The 7119-nt window shown below is 43.2% G+C and overlaps 1 protein-coding gene across 1 annotated transcript in view; it reads left to right on the top strand.

The window, feature by feature from the left end:
• Window positions 1–7119, top strand: part of LOC108745808 (odorant receptor 46a-like) — a 215418-nt gene that overhangs the window by 116269 nt on the left and 92030 nt on the right. The window lies entirely within an intron of this gene.

The following is a 7119-nucleotide window of genomic DNA, read 5'->3' as shown; positions in this document are numbered from 1 at the left end:
TTTTAGGGGTAAAAAAGGGGTGAAAAAATTCTAAAGTCCGCCATTTTTTTTTTAATGCCCAAATCGTTTCATTCTACTACGGGATATAGCCACTAACATATATTTTAAGAATCTTTTTGGATTTTTTGTTTCAGACGATTAGAACTGGAGATTTCAGGGTCCAAACTTTTTTTTCCACCTTCACTTCAGCCGCCATTTTGAAGCCGCGCATGCGTGAAATCGTTTAAAAAAATTTTTATACAATCTTGAATAAGTGACAAATAAAGTGTAAAAAGTTTGATTAAATTAATTGCATTTTACTACTGAAAAAAAATTCTTGAAAATATGCCGAATAAACCCATAAAGTGGCCTTCATACATATACGTTTGTACGTTCATACATACGTTCATATATACGTACATACGAGGTCTGTTTAAAAAGTATCGCAAATTTTGAATTTCCGCGGGAAATTTGTATATTCAATTTTCGATTTTTTGTGGCGTTATATTGGTACTCATGTCTCGCACTTATGCCGACAAGTTCGGCCATTTTGAATGTTCAGTTAATTTTTGACAGCTGCTTTGCTTGCACGTGTTTTGGCTCGTCTTCGATTTTTGCCTATTCCAACAAATGGATCAAAGAATCTGTATCAAATTTTGTGTGAAAAACAAAATTAAGTGCGCGGACGCATTCCGAATGTTGATTGTGGCATATGGTGAAGCTACCTTGGACCGAAGCAACGTTTATCGGTGGTACAAAATGTTCTCAGAGGGCCGAGAAGATGTGAACGACGAAGAGCGTGCCGGACGCCCGAGCACGTCAACAACAGACGAAAACATTGATGAAGTGAAGAAAATAGTATTGGCCAATCGGAATGGTCAATAAGGAATATTACCTGCAAGTTATGCGCAATTTGCGCGAAGCAATCCGCCAGAAACGCCCGGATTTGTGGAAGAACAAAAATTGGCTTTTGCACCATGATAACGCCCCTGCTCACACATCGTTGCTTGTGCGCGAATTTTTGACCAAAACCAACACACTAATGATGCCGCAGCCACCGTATTCCCTAGATCTGGCCCCCTGTGACTTTTTCTTGTTCCCGAAACTGAAGAGACCCATGAAAGGACGACGCTACGCTACGATTGAGGAGATAAAGACGGCATCGAAGGAGGAGCTGAACAAGATCACAAAAAATAATTTTTTGAAGTGCTTCTAGAATTGGAAAAAACGTTGGCACAAGTGTATAATATCTGATGGGGATTACTTTGAAGGGGACAAAATGTAGATATTCATGAATAAATAAATAATTTTTGAAAAAACACAAAATTCGCGATACTTTTTGAACAGACCTCGTATGTCCAGATTAGTTAAAGATTCCATGTCTTCGTAAACTGCATCCAAGGTCTCGATGTACATGCATTCTCGCTCATCGTCCAGAAGCAAGTTCCACAGTCACGTTCGTTTCTTGCGTCTCTTAACGTACACGATAGCATCATCTTCAAATACAGCCACCGTGATCAGGCGTTTCGCTTCGTAGTACGGGACCACTCTGTCCTTTCATCACAATACATGGTGATAAGTACGAGAACGCGCAAGACCTGTCGGATCTTGTCAAAAATTTCCATGGCACGGGACTCGTAAAAATGTAATGCATGAGAACGGCTCTCTGTTTCAGCACCGCCACTTCCTTCACGATAAATTTCTTGTTAACGATGAATCCTTGCAGATCGAACGTTGGCATGTTGTCGAGAAGACAGAAGTCGATTGCGGCGTATTGTAGATTTTATACTGTATCGGAGGTGCACTTAGGTGATTTCGTGCACAATGTTGATCAATGGATTGTACTGAACCACGCGATTGTGTATTATGAGACAATAGGCTATTTGCAATCACGTTCTTCTTTAATTCAAAGTCTAATCGCACGTCCACTGTGCTAGTCTTGACCGATTCGTTCAGTCGAGAGTAATCGATGATCATATTGCAGTCGTTGAATTGAATTATATCCTCGGACATGATGTTTTTTTGCATAGCGAAAATGACGTAGCGCGGCTTCTCGAGCTGAATAGCCGTCTTGATAGTCCACGAATGCTAGGTTGTACTCTGCAAGAGCGGAAACTTCTTGTATAAATCCCACGAGCGAAAAGCCATGCTCAGATATCGTCCGCTCTCCAAAGCGTGGACAGCATCGACAGCTTATTCATCTTGCTCAATAATGAGGCATTCGCCACTGTACTTTGAATAATTCGAGCGTTGGTTCTGTCGCCGGATCTCCCGTCAGACAATTGTTGTCGTTGTGCGCTCGTATTAAAATCAACTCGTGACAGGTGTTGATCACTACGCGTTTATAATCTTCGCAAAATCCCAGCAGTACGTAGAGCGGTACATAGAAATTAAAGTATTCGGCCGCAGTAGTCTGCGCATCCCAGCTAGCATTCCGCAGAATCATGCTTCTGTCAGATAACACTGTTATAGTTTTTGAGCATACTAGTTATTTCCACGTTTCTATTACGGTCAATCTCCATACCGTTGAATTCATATCGAATATCATCGAATATGAACGCGATGCAATTATTTCCGAATGCCACGTGAGCACTTTGGACTACTTTGTTCTTTTTCGGTTTTCTCTCGACGTATAGAAAGCTTTTATACAGCAGTATGCACAGATTTTGTTGCTGTATGGATATTCTTATTTCGTTGTTGTACCCGTATGTTGTGTTGGCGAACGGGTTGTATGTGTGAATCTTAATCTTGATGCGATCGTCAAAGATCGGCTCATCTTGAATGTTTAGGATATCAGTTATCTCAAATGTTGCGCACCACAAATCTTAAAAACTTAAAAAATGTAATGTTCGACACGCTGAGCTTCTTCTTCTTGATGCAACTAAATGAGCGAGTGCTATCGAGCAAGTAAATGATCTGCGCCGGCCTCTCCGATATCTTATATCCTGGCTGCACGGGCGGCGAAAATTCGTATACCATATGCTTTTGCCGTTGTTGTACATGCACGCGTTACATTTTACGCGGATAACGTTATGTTCATTGTGTTCATCGACACGTCCGATTCGTGCCATTTTCGTGGCCGCAGTATATGCTTCGACGAGAATCCCAGCAGCGATCCAATGCTCGTGGGCTTGCCAAAGTTTATTCTGTACGCACATCTAATCTCATATTTCATCGTGTTGTAGTTTGCGCGGAGCGTAATTGAGTATTCTCCACCCTCACCATCTTCGTCATTGGTGTCATTGTTATTTTGGTCACCACGCACTACGTCAACGGTTTCAAGCGCGTCGCGGCGCGGATATTTTAAAATATCGCGCGTTTTAAAAATTTATTTATGTCTCGCACTTCGTACGAAATCGTAATTTCCGCGTCATCTTTGGCGAAATAAAATTTGTTGTTCGATTCGTTCACGTTCGGTACCGTGTAATAAGTCTTAATAATCGCCAGACTAGCTGGCAATCTCCGTCACTCAAATCTATTGTGGGAAAATACTATAGTGGGAAGATAGTACGCAATCCAGGGAGTACCAGGCCTTGTCGCATCGTCCAGATTCACGAGACCGCTTTTGTTCCGGCGCGCACCACTCATCGATAACGTGTTACGTATGAAAACGCCTCTAAAGTATGATACGCGCATATGTCTCGCCAGCTCGTTCAATTGCACATTGGTAGTTGCGCCAGATAGCATTTTTATCGTCTCTTTGACGGTTTTTTTTCTATGCAGCTACACTCAGTCCGCGTTTTTACGGGCCGAGATACAGTCCGCGGTCGTATTTGTACGGAGCGAGATACAATCCGCGGCGCTGTTCCATCGCGCGATCGTGACGTTGCAGCTCTTCGAGCTAACGCCGCGCGGCTTTGCTATTGTTTACCGCTTTCGCCACGCTGGCCGCTTCGCCGATCTGAGGATCTGAGCGCGCCCATTGGCAGAAACGGTAACGCACTCGTTTTGCCATCAGAAGTATCCGCTTTTTCGTCGCCTTCTTCCTCATTGTCTTCTTCTTCGGTTTCATGCCGATCTTGGTCTTGGCTTTCATCGCTGCCCAGACGGCAGCAACGGCTCTCTCGCTCAGAGCCGAATCTCCCGCGACAACGCGTACTAGCGCTTTATCGGCGAGTACCTTTATCGCCTCGTGTATGTCGATGAGAACGTTGCTCCGAGAATATGCAATGTCGTGTTCTTGGTACGCCATGTCCAGCGTATTTATGCCCGCGTCACCTCTGGCTAATCGCTTCGTAAGCTAAGTTCCCGAGTCGCAAAACCGGTAGCCCAGAATATGTAACTCGAAAGGAAGCGCGTTTATCGCTCAATTCTGCAAACCACCACGCGACGCTGACATTCGTTACAGTTCTTTATTTTCGGTACGGGACCATCGATGTGCGTCCGCTGCCATAGCTGATTGTAGTGCTTGTCACAGCGACGATAGATTCGAATCTCCGAATCTACCTTCACAAGTTCCGGAAGTTGTCTCAGCCGTGTTCGATGTAATTGCGTAAGAGTACGGCCTTCGGTATATGTTGCAACTGCTCAACTCTCAAGTCTCGAATATCGGAAGGATGACACAGCGCGTGATACATTTTGCCACTACCTGATTCGCGGCTTCGCGCGTCTTTAAATAATCGTTCGAAAGCGCGTAGCCTTTAGTGCGAGCATGAAATTGGTGCGGCAACCGTTAATGATACGCGTCACAAATTGTAACGCGAAATCGCGAATTATGGGAGGCAGCGCGGAGAAGCGCAAGAAATGCTGCCGATCGTACTTGGCACGATACGCACGATCATTTGCGGTCGAATTGCGATAAAACCAATTTTCTCATAAGTTTGCTCGAGAGCCCGAACGGCATATGTTTCGAAAACGTGTACGTTTACTCGAAATCGAAGTAAGAACAGTGCGCTTAAAGACGGGAGATACAGAAAGGGATTTAACGAGTTTGCGATAAGTGGCTAGTTGTTGTCGATACTTCTCCAGAAGCGAACATGGCTGATATGCGCGAACGTGAAAAAATCGTAAGGGAGATCGAGAAGACGAGCGAGTCAATCCGCAAAAAACATCGCGCTCTGAAGACCAGTAGAATTGAGGAGAACATAGCGTAGGCATATTAAACCTATTATCAAACCGCCACGACAGATCATTGACAGCGTGCGCGTGATAAAGAGACAGTCGCGCGGCGATGATGTAGCGTCTGTCCCCCTGCGCGAGAAGAAAGAGGAGGAATTATAAATTAAATCGCGTTAAATCGCGTTAAATCAATGAAACGAGTCAATCGAATGACGTCAGCGAGAAAAATACTTTTTTTCTTGTACCTTGTGTATTACGCGTCATATCATAAAAAAGAGATTCAGCCAAAAGAGAAAAATTAGCTCCGAGAAACGTCGACTTGTCGAAGAATTGCACGCTCCGGTGAGAAGAAATTTTTCACGAAGGCGTCATATTATAGTTTAAGGATACGATGACCTGTGGTAGGTTGATATCATCGAAATGCAGCCGTACTCGAACTTCAACAGAGGCCACTGTATACTCACCATCATCGATGTGTTGAGCAAGTACGCGTGGGCCGTACCTCTCAAGGGTAAGGGTGGAAGCGAGACGGCTATCACTGAAATAATTCAAACAGTGGAAGATGTTTTACAACGCTGATGTGCAGAAAATCTTGAAAAAACACAATGTTAATCACTATTCGACGTTGAAAGCGTCAGTGATCGAGCTGTTCAATCGCACGCTCAAAAACGACATGTGGAAGATGTTTACACTCAACGGCAATTACAAGTGGATGAGACGAGCTGCCGCGTCTCATATCAGATTACAACGCGCGCAAGCATCATACTATTGACAAGCGATCCGTCGACGCAACTCCTGCGATCGTTGAAAGATTCTTAGATATGGTGTACAGCGCGATAAAAATCGCTAGTCTGGCAAAATTCAAAGTGGGCAATTCGATACGTGTGAGCAGGTATCGAAGACGGTTTTTGAGAAAGATTAAGCACCAAATTGGACCGCTGAGGTGTTTATGATCAGTAAAGTGCAACGTATCAATCTCGTAACCTATCTATTCGAGGACTATCGCGGACAATTCGTTCCTGATGCGTTCTACAAACACGAGTTGCATCGCGCTACTCATCCGGACGTGTACCTCGTGGAGAAAGCACCGCGCAGGAAGGAAAACAAGTATATATCAAGTGGCTGAATCGCACAATTCACAAAATGTAAACACAAAAACAATGTCATTTGATAAAATTTTGTTTCATATATTTTATATAGATATAACAAATATACCAATATAAATATATAAACGTATATTTTTATTACTCCCAATTTATCATCTTCATTTTGGAGTATATAAAATACATAATAAATAGTAATATTTATATAAATATAAAAAAAACATACGTAAAGTGTAAATTAAAATATTAGTAGTATATAATACGTATATAAATGTTAAAATCATACGATATGTATTATATAACAATACAATAATCGTAATATATAAAAAATGCGATTACATAAAACATACTAATAATATTTGTATAAATGTTGAAAAAGTGTAAATTACAATAGTAATACATAAAAGTGTTAGCATAACAACCGCTAGTCTCGGGGAAGGAAAACTAGTTGCAGTAGTGATCCCCGGGGTGGGTGGGTACCAATCACCACGACACACCTCGGGTTGCGGATAGAGGAAAAGCCTCGCTATCTCGCTTGAGAATAGAGGTTAGCTGCGAATAAATTGAATAAGCAGTCGCGGACAGCCGATTGGAATGGTACTCCTGTTTGGGGATTGGGCGTGGGTTTGATAGGCTCACACCGTGAAACGACTTTATCTAGAAACAACCAAAACTCGTCATGGATTCTTCTGGGGTAAAATTTTCCGGAGGTAAACTAGTCCCCCGTTCGGATCTCCGGGTGGGGACTACCTCGGGGAACTCATGTCGTATAAAATCAAAAAACGGGAGAGATATCAAAGTAGGTACGTGGAACGTCCGAAGTCTTTACAGACCTGGAGCGTTTCAATCGAAGGTCGGGGAGGTCGAAAAGTACGGGGTAAAAGTTGTCGCGTTGCAAGAAACAAGATGGGCCGGGGAAGGTTCGCTTAATGCGGGTTCGTACACGCTTCACTATGGAGGGTCGGAGATCCATAGTCTT

Source organism: Trachymyrmex septentrionalis, unplaced genomic scaffold, assembly GCF_001594115.1.
Source record: "Trachymyrmex septentrionalis isolate Tsep2-gDNA-1 unplaced genomic scaffold, Tsep1.0 scaffold149, whole genome shotgun sequence".
Classification (NCBI taxonomy): domain Eukaryota; kingdom Metazoa; phylum Arthropoda; class Insecta; order Hymenoptera; family Formicidae; genus Trachymyrmex; species Trachymyrmex septentrionalis.
This window is presented reverse-complemented; position numbering and strand designations above follow the sequence as displayed.